The following is a 20,229-nucleotide window of genomic DNA, read 5'->3' on the forward strand; positions in this document are numbered from 1 at the left end:
CCCAGCGTTTCTCATGATGTACTTTGTGTATAAGTTAAATAAGCAGGGTGACAATATACAGCCTTGATGTACTCCTTTTCCTCTTTGGAACCAGTCTGTTGTTCCATGTCCAGTTCTAACTGTTGCTTCCTGACCTGCATATAGGTTTCTCAAGAGGTAGGTCAAGTGGTCTGGTATTCCCATCTCTTTCAGAATTTTCCACAGTTTATTGTGACCCACATACTATATACTACTCAGCCATAGAAATAAATACATTTGAGTCAGTGCTAATGAGGTGGATGAACCTAGAGCCTATTATACAGAGTGAAGTAACTCAGAAAGAGAAATATAAATATCGTACACTGATGCATATATATGGACTCTAGAAAGATGATACTGATGAATTTATTTGCAGGGCAGCAATGGAGAAACAGACATAGAGAATGGACCTATGGACATGGGGGAGGGGGAGAAGGGAAAGGGTGAGATGTATGGAGAGAGTAACATGGAAATTTACATTACCGTATGTAAAATAGATAGTCAATGGGAATTTGGTGTATGACTCAGGGAACTCAAACATGGACTCTGTGACAATCTAGAGGGGTGGTTTGGGGAGGGAGATGGGAGGGAGGTTCTGGATGGAGGGGACATTGATGTATCTATGGCTGATTCTTGTTGATGTTTGACAGAAAACCACAAAATTCTGTAAAGCAATTATCCTTCAATTAATAAAATGGCAAAAAAAAAAAAAAAAACTATGAATCCTGTCCCTTTGATGCAGTAAGCTTTTTTCACCTTCTTAGGGTCCCTGGCTGGGTCTAGAAATTAACCTGACAAAGACAAAGAGGAGAAAAACATGTAAATTTTATTGAATTTTTACATGTACACAGGAGACGTCATGAGAAAACACAGGGTCAGAATAAGTGACCAGAGCAGGAAACTCATAACTTTTGGACAAAGAAACAATAAATTTGTGAACAACTGCCAAGACAAAGGGGTTTGGGCTAGTGGTAGTAAGTGGTATAGAAATAACTAGATGATAAGGGTGACTTTTTTTTTTCTTTAACTTTTTCCCCCCAGAATTTTAAATTTATTTTTCTAATTGAAAGATAATTGCTTTACAGAATTTGTGGGGTTTCTGTCATACATTAACAAGAATCAGCCACAGCTTCTTTATCCATTCATCTGTCAGTGGACATCTAGGTTGCTTCCATGTTCTAGCTATTGTAAATAGTGCTGCAGTGAACATTGGAGTACATGTGTCTTTTTCAGTTTTGTTTTCCTCAGGGCATATGCCTAGGAATGGGATTGCTAGGTCATATGGTGGTTTTATTCCTAGCTTTTTAAGGAATCTCCATACTGGCTTCCATAGTGGCTGTATCAATTTACATTCCAATCAGCAATGCAAGAGGGTTCCCTTTTTTCCACACAGTCTCTAGCATTTATTATTTGTAGACTTTTTGATGATGGCCATTCTGAATGGTATGAATTGGTATCTTATTGTAGTTTTTATTTGCATTTCTCTAATGAGTGATATTAGCATCTTTTCATGTGTTTGTTAGCCATCATATGTCTTCTTTGGAGAAATATCTGTTTAGGTCTTTTTCCCACTTTTTGATTGGATTGTTTGTTTTTCTGGTATTGAGTTGTATGAGCTGCTTGTATATTTTGAAAATTAATTCTTTGTCAGTTTTTTTTCCTTTGCTATTATTTTCTCCCATTCTGAGGGTTGTCTTTTCATCTTGTTTGTAGTTTCCTTTGCTGTGCAAAAACCTTTAAGTTTAATTTTGTCTCACTTGTTTATTTTTGTTTTTCTTTCCATTACACTGGGAGGTGGGTCCTAGAAGATCTTGCTTTGATTTCTGTCATCAAGTGTTCTGCCTATGTTTTCCTCTAAGAATTTTAGTTTCTGGTCTTACATTTAGGTCTCTAATCCATTTTGAGTTTATCTTTGTGTATGGCATTAGGAAGTGTTCTAATTTCATTCTTTTGCACATAGCTGTCCAGTTTTCCCAGCACCACTTATTGAAGAGGCTATCTTTGCCCCATTGTATATTCTTGAGGAGGCGGATATTTTTGAAGAGGAAATAACAGAAAGAGGTAAAACAAAACAAAAATGGTGTGTTAGTCACTTGCTTTGGAACTTTGATTTTTGCTAAAACAAAAATCATCTTGAAATTATTGAGAATGTATCCTTGTCCTAAATGACCAAATATCAGTGAACTCATTTATCTTTTAAAATGTATTGCTAAAGAATATATATTTTTTAAATGTCAAAACCATGATTCTCATATAAATATAAAATGAATATGCATCCAAATTCTTCTTTCAATGTGTTATTCAATAATTAATGAAGAAACCAGTAAGATATTATAACTGGTTCAAAGGAGAATTCAAAGTGATAGATAAGGAATGCTGACATGAATTGACAACGATACAAACTCAGTTTCTCCACAAGGGTGGGGAGAGAAATCAATTGTCCCTCCACTGGACAGAATTCATTTGCCCATTTTTGGACAAGAGTCATTTGCATTGTCCTCAGTGTCTACATTTACAGAGTTGTAAGTAGTTCAGAGAAACTCAGAGGAGATAATCTAGGGGGGACGCATGAGACAGAACACTCAGTTACCTTTTGTTGCCATTTCAAAATCTTGCACAAATTTTAACTGAATGTTGTCAGGATACTTAATTCTCTGCCCATGGTATACAGTTTATATTTGTTTTAAAAAAAAATCTGGTATGGCTTTTTATTACTTATTCAAAATTATGAGGACAGGAGTCCTAGTTTTGTATTGATGGGTGCAATTCATTACCTATAAAATTCTTTTTCTGAAAAAAGATAATTATCACTGTAAAATATTACTTTTTTGCGAATCTGACTGTGTTTATGTATGCTACTAAGGAATATGACTGTTGGATATAACAATGGTAGGGTGGCCAAGAAAAATACAGAATTAATATTGTTTTAGTGTAAGTATATGTCAAATATCAAAAGAGGCTAAGATGGCGGAGGACTAGGATGGGGAGACCACTTTCTCCCCCACAAATTCATCAAAAAAACATTTAAACGCTGAGTAAATTCCACAAAACAACTTCTGAATGCCGGCAGAGGACATCAGGCACCCAGAAAAGCAGCCCATTGTCTTCGAAAGGAGGTAGGAAAAAATATAAAAGACAAAAAGAGAGACAAAAGAGGTAGGGACAGAGCTCCATCCCAGGATCAGATCAGATCAGATCAGATCAGTCACTCAGTCGTGTCCAACTCTTTGTGACCCCATGAATCGCAGCACGCCAGGCCTCCCTGTCCATCACCAACTCCCGGAGTTCACTCAGACTCACGTCCATCGAGTCAGTGATGCCATCCAGCCATCTCATCTCTGTCGTCCCCTTCTCCTCTTGCCCCCAATCCCTCCCAGCATCAGAGTCTTTTCCAATGAGTCAACTCTTCACATGAGGTGGCCAAAGTACTGGAGTTTCAGCTTTAGCATCATTCCTTCCAAAGAAATCCCAGGGCTGATCTCCTTCTGAATGGACTGGTTGGATCTCCTTGCAGTCCAAGGGACTCTCAAGAGTCTTCTCCAACACCACAGTTCAAAAGCATCAATTCTTTGGTGCTCAGCCTTCTTCACAGTCCAACTCTCACATCCATACATGACCACAGGAAAAACCATAGCCTTGACTAGACGGACCTTTGTTGGCAAAGTAATGTCTCTGCTTTTGAATATGCTATCTAGGTTGGTCATAACTTTCCTTCCAAGGAGTAAGCATCTTTTAATTTCATGGCTGCAGTCACCATCTGTAGTGATTTTGGAGCCCAGAAAAATAAAGTCTGACACTGTTTCCACCATTTCCCCATCTATTTCCCATGAAGTGATGGGACCGGATGCCATGATCTTTGTTTTCTGAATGTTGAGCTTTAAGCCAACTTTTTCACTCTCCACTTTCACTTTCATCAAGAGGCTTTTGAGTTCCTCTTCACTTTCTGCCATAAGGGTGGTGTCATCTGCATATCTGAGGTTATTGATATTTCTCCCGGCAATCTTGATTCCAGCTTGTGTTTCTTCCAATCCAGCGTTTCTCATGATGTACTCTGCATATAAGTTAAATAAACAGAATGACAATATACAGTCTTGACGAACTCCTTTTCCTATTTGGAACCAGTCTGTTGGTCCATGTCCAGTTCTAACTGTTGCTTCCTGACCTGCATACAAATTTCTCAAGAGGCAGATCAGGAAGGGAGTCTTAAAAAGAGAGAAGTTTCCAAACACCAGGAAACATTCTCATTGCCGAGTCTGTGGCGAGCCTTGGAACCACAGAGGGCAACATAACTGAGAGGAAAAATAAATAATTAAAACCCACAGATTACGTGCCCAATGGTAACTCCCCCAGCAGAGTAGCAGCGCAGACGCCTGCACCCGCCACTAGCAAGTGGGGGCTGGGCAGGGAGGCAGGGCTGCATTGCTTAGAGTAAGGACCGGCCTGAATGCCCCAAGGGCAATCTGAGGGAACTAACTTGGGCTAGCAAACCAGCCTGTGGGATAGCTACCACGCGAAAAGCCCTAACCTAAGACACCATCAGGCCCTCTCACAGAACAAAGGACTGAACAGAGCTAGCTGACTGCAGACCATCCCCCTCCGGTGACAGGCAGCCAGAGCCGGAAGAGGGTAATGGCAGCCCCAGAGAGGCATTATCTACCAAACTGCAAGCAGGCTTCATTGCTAATTAAGACTTCTTGGGATTCTGGATGGTCAAAATCCGCCTGAGAAGGTGTGCCGGTTGTACACCCAGAAAACCGAGCGGCAGCAACAGGGGAGCCAATAAGTTGCAGCGACCATGCTCGCCAAACACCTCATCACCTGAGCTGCTCGGACCTGGGAAGGGCACAAAACACAGGCCCAACCAAGTCTGTGCCTCTGAGGACTGCTGGAGTGCCTGAACCTGAGCAGCTTAGACCAGGGAGGTGCATGCAACCGGCCTCGGACAGTTCCAGAGGAGCAACCTAGAGCCTGAGCAGTGTGGGCAGGGAGGGCACATGAGCTGTGAGCTGGGGCAGGCCCAGTGTGGCTGAGACACTGTGAGCACACACCAGTGTTATTTGTTTGCAGTGTCCCTCCCTCCCCACAGCGCGACTGAACAAGTGAGCCTAAAAAAGTGTCACCACCGCCCACTTGTGTCAGGGCCAAAATCAGACACTGAAGAGACCAGCAAACAGAAGAAGCTAAAACAGAGGGAACCGCCTTGGAAGTGACAGGTGCAATAGATTAAAACCCTGTAGCTAGTACCAACTACACAGGAAGGGGCCTATAGGTCTTGAGAAATATAAGCTGGACCAAGGAACTATCCGAAAATGAACTGACCCCACACTGCCCACAACAACACCAGAGAAAGTCCTAGATATATTTTTACTATCTTTTTTTTTTTTAATTTTTAAGTCCTCTATTACTCCTTTAATTTTCATTTTTATAACCTACTATTACTTTGCAAATAAAAAAAGAGAGACCCTATTTTTTAAAGCAAACTTTATATATATATATTTTATAATTTTTGTGACTTTTTTTTCCTTCTTTTCTTTAATATTGTATTTTTGAAAATCCAACCTCTACTCTAGATTTTTAATCTTTGCTTTTTGGTATTTGTTATCAATTTTGTACCTTTAAGAATCCAATCTTCAGTACCCATTTTTACCTGGGAGCGAGATTACTGGCTTGACTGCTCTCTCCCCCTTTGGACTCTCCTTTTTCTTCACCAGGTCGCCTCTATCTCCTCCCTCCCCCTTCTCTTCTCTACCCAACTCTGTGAATCTGTTTGTGTGCTCCAGATGGTGGAGAACACTTAGGGAACTGATTACTGGCTGGATCTGTCTTGCTTCTTTTGATTCTCCCCTTTATCCTCCTGGCCACCTCTGTCTCCTTCCTCCCTCTTCTCTTCTCTGTATAACTCTGTGAACATCTCTGAGCGGTCCAGACTGTGGAGTGCACATAAGGAAATGATTACTGGCTAGCTTGCTCTCTCCTCTTTTGATTCCACCTCATCTCATTCGGGTCACCTCTAACTCCCTCCTCCCTCTTCTCTTCTCCATGTAACTCTGTGAACCTCTCTGGGTGTCCCTCACTGTGGAGAAACTTTTCATCTTTAACCTAGATGTTTTATCAATGGTGCTGTATAGATGGAGAAGTCTTGAGGCTACTGTAAAAATAAGACTGAAAACCAGAAGCAGAAGGCTTAAGTTCAAATCCTGAGAACACCAGAGAACTCCGGACTCCAGGGAACATTAATCAAGAGGCCCATCAAATGCCTCCCTACCTACACTGAAACCAAGCACCACCCAAGGGCCAACAAGTTCCAGAGCAAGACATACCACACAAATTCTCTAGCAACACAGGAACACAGCCCTGAGCTTCAATATACAGGCTGCCCAAAGTCACTCCAAACCCATTGACACCTCATAACTCATTACTGGACACTTCACTGCACTCCAGAGAGAAGAAATCCAGCTCCACCCACCAGAACACCGACACAAGCTTCCCTAACCAGGAAACCTTGACAAGCTACCCATACAACCCCACCCACAGCGAGGAAAGTCTACAATAAAGAGAACTCCACAAACTGCCAGAATACAGAAAGCCCACCCCAAACACAGCAATATAAACAAGATGAAGAGATAGAGGAATACCCAGCTGGTAAAGGAACAGGATAAATGCCCACCAAACCAAACAAAAGAGGAAGAGATAGGGAATCTACCTGATAAAGAATTCCAAATAATGATAGTGAAAATGATCCAAAATCTTTAAATCAAAACGGAATCACAGATAATAGCCTGGAGACAAGGATTGAGAAGATGCAAGAAAGGTTTAACAAGGACCTAGAAGAAATAAAAAAGTCAATATATAATGAATAATGCAACAAATGAGATAAAAAACACTCTGGAGGGAACAAATAGTAGAATAACAGAGGCAGAAGATAGGATTAGTGAGGTAGAAGATAGAATGGTAGAAATAAATGAGTCAGAGAGGAAAAAAGAAAAATGAATTAAAAGAAATGAGGACAATCTCAGATACCTCCAGGACAATGTTAAATGTCCCAACATTCGAATCATAGGAGTCCCAGAAGAAGAAGACAAAAAGAAAGACCATGAGAAAATACTTGAGGAGATAATAGTTGAAAACTTCCCTAAAATGGGGAAGGAAATAATCACTCAAGTCCAAGACACTCAGAGAGTCCCAAACAGGATAAACCCAAGGCAAAACACCCCAAGACGCATATTAATCAAATTAACAAAGATCAAACGCAAAGAACAAATATTAAAAGCAGCAAGGGAAAAACAACAAATAACACACAAGGGGATTCCCATAAGGATAACAGCTGATCTTTCAATAGAAATTCTTCAGGCCAGGAGGGAATGGCAGAACATACTTATAGTGATGAAAGAAAATAACCTATAGCCCAGATTACTGTACCCAGCAAGGATCTCATTCAAACATGAAGGAGAAATCAAAAGCTTTACAGACAAGCAAAAGCTGAGAGAATTCAGCACCACCAAACCAGCTCTCCAACAAGTGCTAAAGGATCTTCTCTAGACAGGAAACACAAAAAGGGCATATAAACTCGAACCCAAAACAATAAAGTAAATGGCAACGGGATCATACTTATCAGTAATTACCTTAAACATAAATGGGTTGAATGCCCCAACCAAAAGACAAAGACTGGCTGAATGGACACAAAAACAAGACCCCTATATATGTTGTCTACAAGAGACCCACCTCAAAACAGGGGATACATACAGACTGAAAGTGAAGGGCTGGAAAAAGATACTTCATGCAAATAGAGACCAAAAGAAAGCAAGAGTAGCAACACTCATATCAGATAAAATAGACTTAACAACAAAGGCTGTGAAAAGAGAGAAAGAAGGACACTACATAATGATCAAAGGATTAATCCAAGAAGAAGATATAACAATTATAAATATATATGCACCCAACACGGGAGCACCGCAGTATGTAAGACAAATGCTAACAAGTATGAAAGGGGAAATTAACAATAACACAATAATAGTGGGAGACTTTAATACCCCACTCACACCTATGGATAGATCAACTAAACAGAAAATTAACAAGGAAACACAAACTTTAAATGATACAATAGACCAGTTAGACTTAATTGATATCTATAGGACATTTCATCCCAAAACAATGAATTTCACCTTTTTATTAAGCGCACACGGAACCTTCTCCAGGATAGATTACATCCTGGGCCATAAATCTAGCCTTGGTAAATTCAAAAAAATTGAAATAATTCCAAGCATCTTTTCTGACCACAGTGCAGTAAGATTAGATCTCAATTACAGGAGAAAAACTATTAAAAATTCCAACATATGGAGGCTGAACAACACTCTACTAAATAACCAACAAATCACAGAAGAAATAAAAAAGAAATCAAAATATGCATAGAAATGAATGAAAACGAAAACACAACAACCCAAAACCTGTGGGACACTGTAAAAGCAGTGCTAAGGGGAAGGTTCATAGCAATACAGGCATACCTCAAGAAACAAGAAAAAAGTCAATAAATAACTTAATTCTACACCTAAAGCAACTAGAAAAGGAAGAAATGAAGAACCCCAGGGTTAGTAGAAGGAAAGAAATCTTAAAAGATTAGGGCAGAAATAAATGCAAAAGAAACAAAAGAGACCATAGCAAAAATCAACAAAGCCAAAAGCTGGTTCTTTGAAAGGATAAATAAAATTGACAAACCATTAGCCAGACTCATCAAGAAACAAAGGGAGAAAAATCAAATCAATAAAATTAGAAATGAAAATGGAGAGATCACAACAGACAACACAGAAATACAAAGGATCATAAGAGACTATCAGCAATTATATGCCAATAAAATGGACAACTTGGAAGAAATGGATGAATTCTTAGAAAAGTACAACTTTCCAAAACTGAACCAGGAAGAAATAGAAAATCTTAACAGACCCATCACAAGCACAGAAATTGAAACTGCAATCAGAAATCTTACAGCAAACAAAAGCCCAGGTCCAGATGGCTTCACAGCTGAATTCTACCAAAAATATAAAGAGCTAACACCTATCCTACTCAAACTCTTCCAGAAAATTTCAGAGGAAGGTAATCTTCCAAACTCATTCTATGAGGCCACCATCACCCTAATACCAAAACCTGAAAAAGGTGCCACAAAAAAAGAAAACTACAGGCCAATATTACTGATGAACATAGATGCAAAAATCCTTAACAAAATTCTAGCTATCAGAATCCAACAACACATTAAAAGATCATACACCATGACCAAGTGGGCTTTATCCCAGGGATGCAAGGATTCTTCAACATCCGCAAATCAATCAATGTAATACACCACATTAACAAATTGAAAAATAAATGATTATCTCAATAGATGCAGAGAAAGCCTTTGACAAAATTCAACATCCATTTATGATAAAAATTCTCCAGAAAGCAGGAATAGAAGCAACATACCTCAACATAATAAAAGCTATATATGACAAACCCACAGCAAACATTATTCTCAATGATGAAAAATTGAAAGCATTTCCCCTAAAGTCAGGAACAAGACAAGGGTGCCCACTTTCACCACTACTATTCAACATAGTTTTGGAAGTTTTGGCCACAGCAATCAGAGCAGAAAAAGAAATAAAAGGAATCCAAATTGGAAAAGAAGAAGTAAAGCTTTCACTGTTTGCAGATGACATGATCCTCTACATAGAAAACCCTAAAGACTCCACAAGAAAATTACTAGAACTAATCAATGAATATAGTAAAGTTGCAGGATATAAAATCAACACACAGAAATCCCTTGCATTCCTATACACTAATAATGAGAAAATAGAAAGAGAAATTAAGGAAACAATTCCATTCACCATTGCAACGAAAAGAATAAATACTTAGGAATATATCTACCTAAAGAAACTAAAGACTTATATATAGAAAACTATAAAACACTAGTGAAAGAAATCAAAGAGGACACTAATAGATGGAGAAATATACCATGTTCATGGATCAGAAGAATCAATATAGTGAAAATGAGTATACTAGTCAAAGCAATCTATAGATTCAATGCAATCCCTATCAAGTTACCAACGGTATTTTTCACAGAGATAGAACAGATAATTTCACAATTGGTATGGAAAAAAACCTCGAATAGCCAAAGCAATCTTGAGAAAGAACGGAACTGGAGGAATCAACCTACCTGACTTCAGGCTCTACTACAAAGCCACAGTCATCCAGACAGTATAGTACTGGCACAAAGAGAGAAATACAGATCAATGGAACAAAATAGAAAGCCCAGAGATAAACCCACGCACCTATGGACACCTTATCTTTGACAAAGGAGGCAAGAATATACAATGGAGAAAAAAAAATCTCTTTAACAAGTGGTGCTGGGAAAACTGGTCAACCACTTGTAAAAGAATGAAACTAGAACACTTTCTAACACCATACACAAAAATAAACTCAAAATGGATTAAAGATCTCAACGTAAGACCAGAAACTATAAAACTCCTAGAGGAGAACACAGGTAAAACACTCTCTGACATAAATCACAGCAGGATCCTCTATGACCCACCTCCCAGAATATTGGAAATAAAAGCAAAAATAAACAAATGGGACCTAATTAAAATTAAAAGCTTCTGCACAATAAAGGAAACTATAAGCAAGGTATAAAGACAGCCTTCAGAATGGGAGAAAATAGTAGTAATGAAGCAACTGACAAAGAACTAATCTCAAAAATATACAAGCAACTCCTGCACTCAATTCCAGAAAAATAAACGACCCAATCAAAAAATGGGCCAAAGAACTAAACAGACATTTCTCCAAAGAAGACATACAGATGGCTAACAAACAAATGAAAAGATGCTCAGATCAGATCAGGTCAGTTGCTCAGTCGTGTCCGACTCTTTGCAACCCCATGAATCGCAGCACGCCAGGCCTCCCTGACCATCACCAACTCCCGGAGTTCACTCAGACTCACGTCCATCGAGTCAGTGATGCCATCCAGCCATCTCATCCTCTGTTGTCCCCTTTTCCTCTTGCCCCCAATCCCTCCCAGCATCAGAGTCTTTTCCAATGAGTCAACTCTTTGCATGAGGTGGCCAATGTACTGGAGTTTCAGCTTTAGTATCAGTCCTTCCAAAGAACTCCCAGGGCTGATCTCCTTCTGAATGGACTGGTTGGATCTCCTTTCAGTCCAAGGGACTCTCAAGAGTCTTCTCCAACACCACAGTTCAAAAGCATCCATTCTTCAGCACTCAGCCTTCTTCACAGTCCAACTCTCACATCCATACATGACCACAGGAAAAACCATAGCCTTGACTAGACGGACCTTTGTTGGCAAAGTAATGTCTCTGCTTTTGAATATGCTATCTAGGTTGGTCATAACTTTCCTTCCAAGGAGTAAGCGTCTTTTAATTTCATGGCTGCAGTCACCATCTGTAGTGATTTTGGAGCCCAGAAAAATGAAGTCTGACACTGTTTCCACTGTTTCCCCATCTATTTCCCATGAAGTGGTGGGACTGGATGCCATGATCTTCGTTTTCTGAGTGTTGAGCTTTAAGCCAACTTTGTCACTCTGCTCTTTCACTTTCATCAAGAGGCTTTTTATTTCCTCTTCACTTTCTGCCATAAGGGTGCTCAACATCATTCATTATCAGATAAATGCAAATCAAAACCACAATGAGGTACCGTTTCACACCAGTCAGAATGGCTGTTATCCAAAAGTCTACAAGCAATAAATGCTGGAGAGGGTGTGGAGAAAAGGGAACCCTCTTACACTGTTGGTGGGAATGCAAACTAGTACAGCCACTATGGAGAACAGTGTAGAGATTCCTTAAAAACCTGGAAATAGTACTGCCATATGACCCAGCAATCCCACTGCTGGGCATACACACCGAGGAAACCAGAATTGAAAGAGACAAATGTACCCCAATGTTCATCGCAGCACTGTTTATAATAGCCAGGACATGGAAGCAACCTAGATGTCCATCAGCAGATGAATGGATAAGAAAGCTGTGGTACACATATATACAATGGAGTATTGAGCTGCTGCTAAGTCACTTCAGTCGTGTCCGACTCTGAGTGACCCCATAGACAACAGCCCACCAGGCTCCCCCATCCCTGGGATTCTCCAGGCAAGAACACTAGAGTGGGTTGCCATTTCCTTCTCCAATGCATGAAAGTGGAAAGTGAAAACTGAAAGTGAAGTCGGTCAGTCGTGTCCGACTCTTAGCGACCCCATGGACTACAGCCTACCAGGCTCCTCCATCCATGGGATTTTCCGGGCAAGAGTACTGGAGTGGGGTGCCATTGCCTTCTCCGATTACTCAGCCATTAAAAAGAATATATTTGAATCAGTTCTAATGAGGTGAATGAAACTGGAGCCTATTATACAGAGTGAACTAAGCCAGAAAGAAAAACACCAATACAGTATACTAACGCATATATATGAAATTTAGAAAGATGGTAACGATAACCCTGTATGCGAGACAGCAAAAGAGACACAGATGTAAAGAACAGTCTTTTGGACTCTGTGGGAGAAAGGAGAGTGTGGGATTATTTGGGAGAATGGCATTGAAACATGTAAAATATCATATGTGAAACAAATCACCAGTCTAGGTTCGATGCATAATACAGGGTGCTCGGGGCTGGTGCCCTGGGATGACCCAGAGGGATGGTATGGGGAGGGAGGTGGGAGGAGGGTTCAGGATGGGGAACACATGTACACCCGTGGTGGATTCATGTTGATGTATGGCAAAATCAATACAATATTGTAAAGTAATTAGCCTCCCATTAAAATAAATAAATTTATATTAAAAAAAAAATCAAAAGAGGAAAAATGGCTATGGCTGTTGAGTGGACAATCTAGTATTTCTATCTCACTAAGCTAGGTTTTACTTTGATTTTTCTAGTTTTAAAAATGATGGAAGATCAGGACATAAAATAAGCTGCAATTTTAAAATTTTATTATATTATTCTTATTATTGGTGAGGCCGCATGGCATGCAGGATTTTAGTTCCCCAACCAGGGATTGAACCTGCACACCTTTTAGTCGAAGCAAGGAGTCTTAAACATTGGACGACCAGAGAAGTCCCTGCAATTTATTTTTACACAACTTTTATTACCTATTATAGGGGAAGACAAAGTTTTCCTCAACCTTCTTAGGGTCCCTGGCTGGTCTGGAAATTAAACTGATAAAGACAGATTAACAGGAGAAAAACATAAACATTTATTTAATATAATTTTTACATGACACAGGAGTCTTCATAGGAAAATGATGACCCAAAGAAATGGTTCATCTGGCATATTTTTATGCTAAATTGATGAAGAGTAGACAGTCTTGGAGAAATATAATAGGTCAAAGAGTCTGAGGTAAGTGTAGTAAACTGGGGCAAACCATTCATTTGGATTCTTCTCTAGCCCTTTGTCTACAGAGAGAAGAATGCTCTTTTCCCAGGCAAGGGAGAGAGCCCCTCACAGGAGGGTCAGATGACCTGTTTCAGGGAAGAAGTTGGGAGAGGAGGTTCAAAGTGACCTTCCTGCTTTTGCTCTTTTCCCTAACTTCTCAGCTTACAATATTCATTATGGCAAGGTGCCATCCTGCACATCCTGAACCTCATCTAACACTCCACTAAGCAATAGTTATGACTTGCATTTCTGCATGAACACCACCCAACCCAACTGCCCAGGAGGTGAGTGATCTGACCACATGATAACTTTTTGTGAGGCCAGAATGGTGAGCCTGTGGTGAGAGCCCATCACACCCTGCTTTATATCACTCAATAGAGTTTCCATTATGCATAGTCACAACTTTCTAGCTCATTAAAGACACCGAAGGACACATTCCTCCCTCTTTTCTAATAAAAACTAAGTAGCTAAGCAAGCATAACTCTTGGATGCAGAACACCTCACAGAAATTTGACAAATATGACATGTTTTCTCCCCTATTATATTATCATAATTTATCTTTTAGGACAAGGTCACACAGACCTCGTTCTCCTCAAGTGTGTTAATTCTACCTACTCAGCAAAACAAAACAAAAAGCTAACATCAAGCAAGGTCATAATAGTTTGAATAAAGAAGAGGATAAAATTCTAGAAAAGTTTTAGAGGTAGAGTTAATAATTTGCTGTGTGATTAAATAGAATAAATTGAGGCAAGAGTGGAGAATGCTGCCCAGTCTTCTGGACTACTGTATAGTCCAGAATTCCATGGAATTCTATACAGTCCATGGAATTCTCCATGCCAGAATACTGGAGTGGGTAGCTTTTCCCTTCTCCATGGGATGTTCCCAAGCCAGGGATCAAACCCAGGTCTCCCACACTGCAGGCAGATTCTCTACCAGCTGAGCCACAAGGGAAGCCTGAATACATGGTGAGGCCATCACTAAAATGGAAAATCAAGGAGAAGCAGATTTGGCTTTTATGTAAAAGAGACTATAAAGGTGAGATTTGAATTTCATACTTTACTGTTTTGCACATTTTCCTTCCATTCAATGGTATTTCCACATTTTGGATAATTTTACTTAGCAAATTACATTAAATTTCAGGTCATTTTCTCTTTAAGGAAAAAAACCAGATACCTCTATCATCTCATCAGAGCTTTTGATCAGCCTGAGATGATCAGTGTTCTCATAATGAGTTCTTTTAAAATTCCAATCCAAAGAAAATAAACGTGGAATTTTAATCACCCTATTCAGCCTCATTGAGGGGAAATGCAGTTTCCTGTTAGGTCTTTTGACATAATGAAAATAGCTTCAAGGTTCCCTTCTGCCCCTCCCCTACCACATGCCTGATCATGCATGTGTGCCCGCTTGCTCATGTTCCAGGCAAGAATACTTGAACAGGTTGCCATTTCCTTCTCCAGTGGATCTTCCCAACCCAGGGGTTGAACATGCATCTCTTGCATCTCCTGCATTGGCAGGTGGGTTCTTTACCAGCTGAGCCACCAGGGAACCCCCTGCCTGATCATGAGTGGTACCCTATAAATTACTGCTAAAAAATAAATATATCTTCTTTAATATATCATTTGGCTCTAATGTGCAATTCTGATGTCTACTAGAAGATCTTTTAGTTCATAATCATCTACTGTTACCTGGAATATATAGATGTTAAGTATGTAAGGTTTATTTTGGTCCACTTACATAGCTAATGTTGTCCAATGAGTCGTGATGTTACCTATTACAACAACACTAACAACAGAGGAGAAGACCCTACACATGGACATCACCAGATGGTCAATACTGAAATCAGATTAATTATATTCTTTTTTTTTTTTTTCAGGAAGACGGAAATGTTTATTATTCATTAATCTTTTGATTGCAACCACTATAATTTTTTTGGTTTAACTTGGTAGCAAACTTGATTAATAACACTTCCAGGAGTTCACAATTTCAAGGCTAAGGTTCTGATTAAGGTAATATGGTTATCAATTTAATATAAATGAAGCTTTTTAAAAAGGGTGAAAGCAGTCTGCCTCTTACAGGAAAATATAAATGATCCAGACTTTAGTCCTAGTAAAGTAAGTACACTTTAGTGTTACAATAGTTAAAGGCAAAGATCTTAACTAAAGATCAGAAAGGAGCACTGCTACGTTCTTCTACAACATTTATGTTTTGGCCATAGCATGCTAGCGTGAGTAAGGCAGTGTGCTCAGCACTGGCGTGCAGAGTGCGGTAAGCTGCGCGGCAGGAAGGCAGTGGTGACGGCGGACACGGCGCCGGGCGGCTCCCCAGGCTCCCGTCAGTCATCTTCGCCTCCACAGAGCAGCAGGAGGGCTTTCTTATAGTCCCCAGACGTGTCCACCTTAATCATGGAATAAAGAGAGGTGCCAAAATTGTTCCTAAACTCCTTCCTAATGTTATACAGATCAATCTCACTTCTGGAAACCACAACTCTGATTATCTGTTCCAGCTCCCTTCATAGCATAGTAGAGGGTTTCTGCAAGGTAGGCAGGTATACTGAGAATGGATTTCACAACAGCAAGGAGAAGCTGTTCCAAATTGCTGGAAGTCTCTCGGTCAATGGTTTCTTCAATTTGAAACACGGATATAGTCATGTATTTGTCAAACACTTTTCTCAAGTGAGATACACTTCGTGTTCCAAAGATGGTAATAAACTTTTCTTCATCTGTTCCCCATTTCAGTTCTCCAGCCTGGAACAAAGCCTGAGCGTCTTGTTCAACCTGTGCTTCATCAATTCTAGTGTCAGGGTCTCTATTAGCCTGAAGGAGAACCACCAACATCCTCTGGTAGTACCCTGAAGTATCCCCCACCACATCATCTTCCAGGATCGAGCCATACTCTTCTTCATAAACTTGTTTTATGGCTCTCAGTTCTTCAGGTGTCCTTGACGCAATCATTTCTGTCAGGACTTTTTCATCTGTCCCAGCTCCCTTAAGAGCATGCTTCAGTTCATAGGCATCATAAAGCCGAGAGGGTTTCATCAGAGCCACGATTAATTTTTCAAATTTTCCAGTCAGTTCTGATTTCAGGTCATCCAGAAGGTCCCTGCCAAACAGAGTTTTAAAAGTCACAGCAATCTCCTGGTGCTGAGCATTACTGCGGGATGTCAACAGAGTCAGGATGCTCTCCTCATCCGTGCCCAGGCCTTTCATGGCCTTCCGGAGAATTTCTGCATCCTCCCACTCATCGAATCCAGGGAAGTCAGTCACGGTGCCTCTGAGAACCTGTGCCATGGCGCCTGCCCAGGTCAGGAGAAGGTGAGCGACACAGGACCAGACCAGAATTGCGGAAAGACCGACGGGGCCTGCAGAGCCGGTGAGCATGAGCAGAGGACGCCGCGGCAGCTGCTTGCTCTGATTATATTCTTTGCAGCCAAAGATGGAGAAGCTCTATACAGTCAGCAAAACAAGACCATGAACTGGATATGACTCAGATCATGAACTCCTTATTGCCAAATGAGTGAAGTTGCTGAGTCGTGTCTGACTCTTTGTGACCCCATGGACTGTAGCCTACCAGGCTCCTCTGTCCATGGAATTCTTCAGGCAAGAATACTGGAGTGGGTTGCCATTTCCTTCTCCAGGGGATCTTCCTGACCCAGGGATCAAACCCAGGTCTCCTGCATTGCAGGCAGAAGCTTTAACCTCTGAGCCACCAGGGAAGTCCGCAATTCAGACTAAAATTGAAGAAAGTAGGGAAAACTACTAGATCATTCAGGTATGACCTAAATCAAATCCCTTATGATTATACAGTGGAAGTGATAAATAATTCAAGGGATTAGATTTGATAGAAAGAGTGCCTGAGGAACTATGGACGGAGGTTCATGACATTATACAGAAGGCAGGGGTCAAGACCATCTCCAAGAAAAAGAAATGCAAGAAAGCAAAATGGTTGTCTGAGGAGGCTTTACAAATAGCTGAGAAAAGAAGAGAAGCTAAAGGCAAAGGAGAAAAGGAAAGATATATCCATTTCAATGCAGAGTTCCAAAGAATAGCAAGGAGAGATACGAAAACCTTCCTCAGTGATCAATGCAAAGAAATAGAGGAAAACAATAGAGTGGGAAAGACTAGCAATCTCTTCAAGAAAATTAGAGATACCAAGGAAATATTTCATGCAAAGATGAATCCAATAAAGGACAGAAATGGTATGGACCTAATAGAAGCAGAAGCTATAAAAAGAGATGGCAAGAATACACAGAAGCACCCAATAAAAAGATCTTAATGACCCAGATACCCACAATGGTGTGATCACTCACCTACAGCCAAACATCCTGGAATGTGAAGTCAAGTGGGCCTTAGGAAGCATCACTATGAACAAAGCTAGTGGAGGTGATGGAATTCCAGTGGAGCTATTTCAAATCCTAAAAGATGATGCTGTGAAAGTACTATACTCAATATGCCAGCAAATTTGGAAAACTCAGCACTGGCCACGGGACTGGAAAAGGTCCGTTTTCATTCCAGTAACAAAGAAAGCCAATGCTAAAGAATGCTCAAACTACTGCACAATTGCATTCATCTCACATGCTAGTAAAGTAATACTCAAAATTCTCCAAGCCAGGCTTCAGCAATACATGAACCGTGAACTTCCAGAGATGTTCAGGCTGGTTTTAGAAAAGGCAGAGGACCCAGAGATCAAATTGCCAACATCCGCTGGATCATCAAAAAAGGAAGAGAGTTCCAGAAAAACATCTATTTCTGCTTTATTGACTATGCCAAAGCCTTTGACTGTGTGGATCACAATAAACTGTGGAAAATTCTGAAAGAGATGGGAATACCAGACCACCTGACCTGCCTCTTGAGAAACCTGTATGCAGGTCAGGAAGCAACAGTTAGAACTGGACATGGAATAACAGACTGGTTCCAAACTGGGAAAGGAGTACGTCAAGGTTGTATATTGTCACCTTTAACTTCTATGCAGAGTACATCATGCAAAATGCCAGGCTGGATGAAGCAGAAGCTGGAATCAAGATGGCCGGGAGAAATATCAATAACTTCAGATATGCAGATGACACCACTTTTACGGCAGAAGTGGAGAAGAACTAAAGAGCTTCTTGATGAAAATGAAAGAGGAGAGTTTAAAAGCTGGCTTAAAACTCAACATTCAGAAAACTAAGATAATGGCATTCAGTCCCATCACTTCATGGCGAATAGATGGGGAAACAATGGAAACAGTGACAGACACTATTTTCTTGGGCTCCAAAATCACTGCAGATGGTGATTGCAGCCATGAAATTAAAAGACGCTTACTCCTTGGAAGGAAAGTTATGACCAACCTAGATAGTATATTGAAAAGCAGAGACATTACTTTGTCAACAAAGGTCCGTCTAGTCAAGGCTATAGTTTTTCCAGTGGTCAGGTATGGATGCGAGAGTTGGACTGTGAAGAAAGCTGAGCACTGAAGAATGGATGCTTTTGAACTGTGGTGTTGGAGAAGACTCTTGAGAGTCCCTTGGCCTGCAGGGAGATCCAACCAATCCATTCTGAAGGAGATCAGCCCTGGGATTTCTTTGGAAGGAATGATGCTAAAGCTGAAACTCCAGTACTTTGGCCACCTCATGCAAAGAGTTGACTCATTGGAAAAGACTCTGATGCTGGGGGGGATTGGGGGCAGGGGGAGAAGGGGACGACAGAGGATGAGATGGCTGGATGGCATCACTGACTCGATGCACATGAGTTTGAGTGAACTCTGGGAATTGGTGATGGACAGGGAGGCCTGCCATGCTGTGATTCATGGAGTCGCAAAGAGTTGGACACGACTGAGCAACTGAACTGAACTGAACCTAGACAATATATTAAAAAGCAGAGACATTACTTTGCCAACAATGGTCCGAGTAGTTAAAGCTATGGTTTTTCCAGTACTCATGTATGGATGTGAGAGTTGGACCATAAAGAAAGCTGAGCACCAAAGAATTGATGCTTTTGAACTGTGGTGCTGGAGAAGACTCTTGAGAGTCCCTTGGACTGCAAGGAGATCCAACCAGTCAATTCTAAAGGAAATACTTCCTGAATATTCATTGGAAGCAGTTCCATGGGGTTGCAAAGATTTGGACACGACTGACTGATTGAACTGAACTGACTGAACCACAGAGGACCATGTCACAACCCCATTTCAAATCTCTGTTGGCTTCCCCATAGAATAAGACCCACACTTTAAGTTCCTTGATAATATGACTCCTGGCTATCCTTTCAACTAATTTCATTTATATTCTTCTTCCAAACAGAACTTGTTATCAAAGCAAATTTGAGTCCATGGGCCAATCTACTGACACTGGGTTGTGGTGAAGGAAACTGCAGCACTTATTGTAGGGTGCTGTACAAGCAGTCCAGGACAGTTCAGTTCAGTTCAGTTCAGTCGCTCAGTCATGTCCGACTCTTTGTGACCCCATGAATCACAGCACGCCAGGCCTCCCTGTCCATCACCAACACCCAGAGTTCACTCAGACTCACGTCCATCGAGCCAGTGATGCCATCCAGCCATCTCATCCTCTGTTGTCCCCTTCTCCTCCTGCCCCCAATCCCTCCCAGCATCAGAGTCTTTTCCAATGAGTCAGCTCTTCACATCAGATGGCCAAAGTATTGGAGTTTCAGCTTTAGCATCAGTTCTTCCAAAGAACACCCAGGACTGATCTCCTTTAGGATTGTCTGGTTGGATCTCCTTGCAGTCCAAGGGACTCCCAAGAGTCTTCTCCAACACCACAGTTCAAAAGCATCAATTCTTCGGTGCTCAGCCTTCTTCACAGTGCAACTCTCACATCCATACATGACCACGGGA

At 40.8% G+C, this 20,229-nt stretch overlaps 1 pseudogene; it reads right to left on the reverse strand.

Moving 5' to 3' along the window:
- Positions 1 to 15,687: 15,687 nt before the first annotated feature.
- Positions 15,688 to 16,740, reverse strand: LOC102403088 (annotated as a pseudogene).
- Between the last annotated feature and the right edge of the window lie 3,489 nt (positions 16,741 to 20,229).

The sequence above is a fragment of the Bubalus bubalis genome, chromosome 1 (assembly GCF_019923935.1).
Source record: "Bubalus bubalis isolate 160015118507 breed Murrah chromosome 1, NDDB_SH_1, whole genome shotgun sequence".
NCBI classification, from domain to species: Eukaryota; Metazoa; Chordata; class Mammalia; order Artiodactyla; family Bovidae; genus Bubalus; species Bubalus bubalis.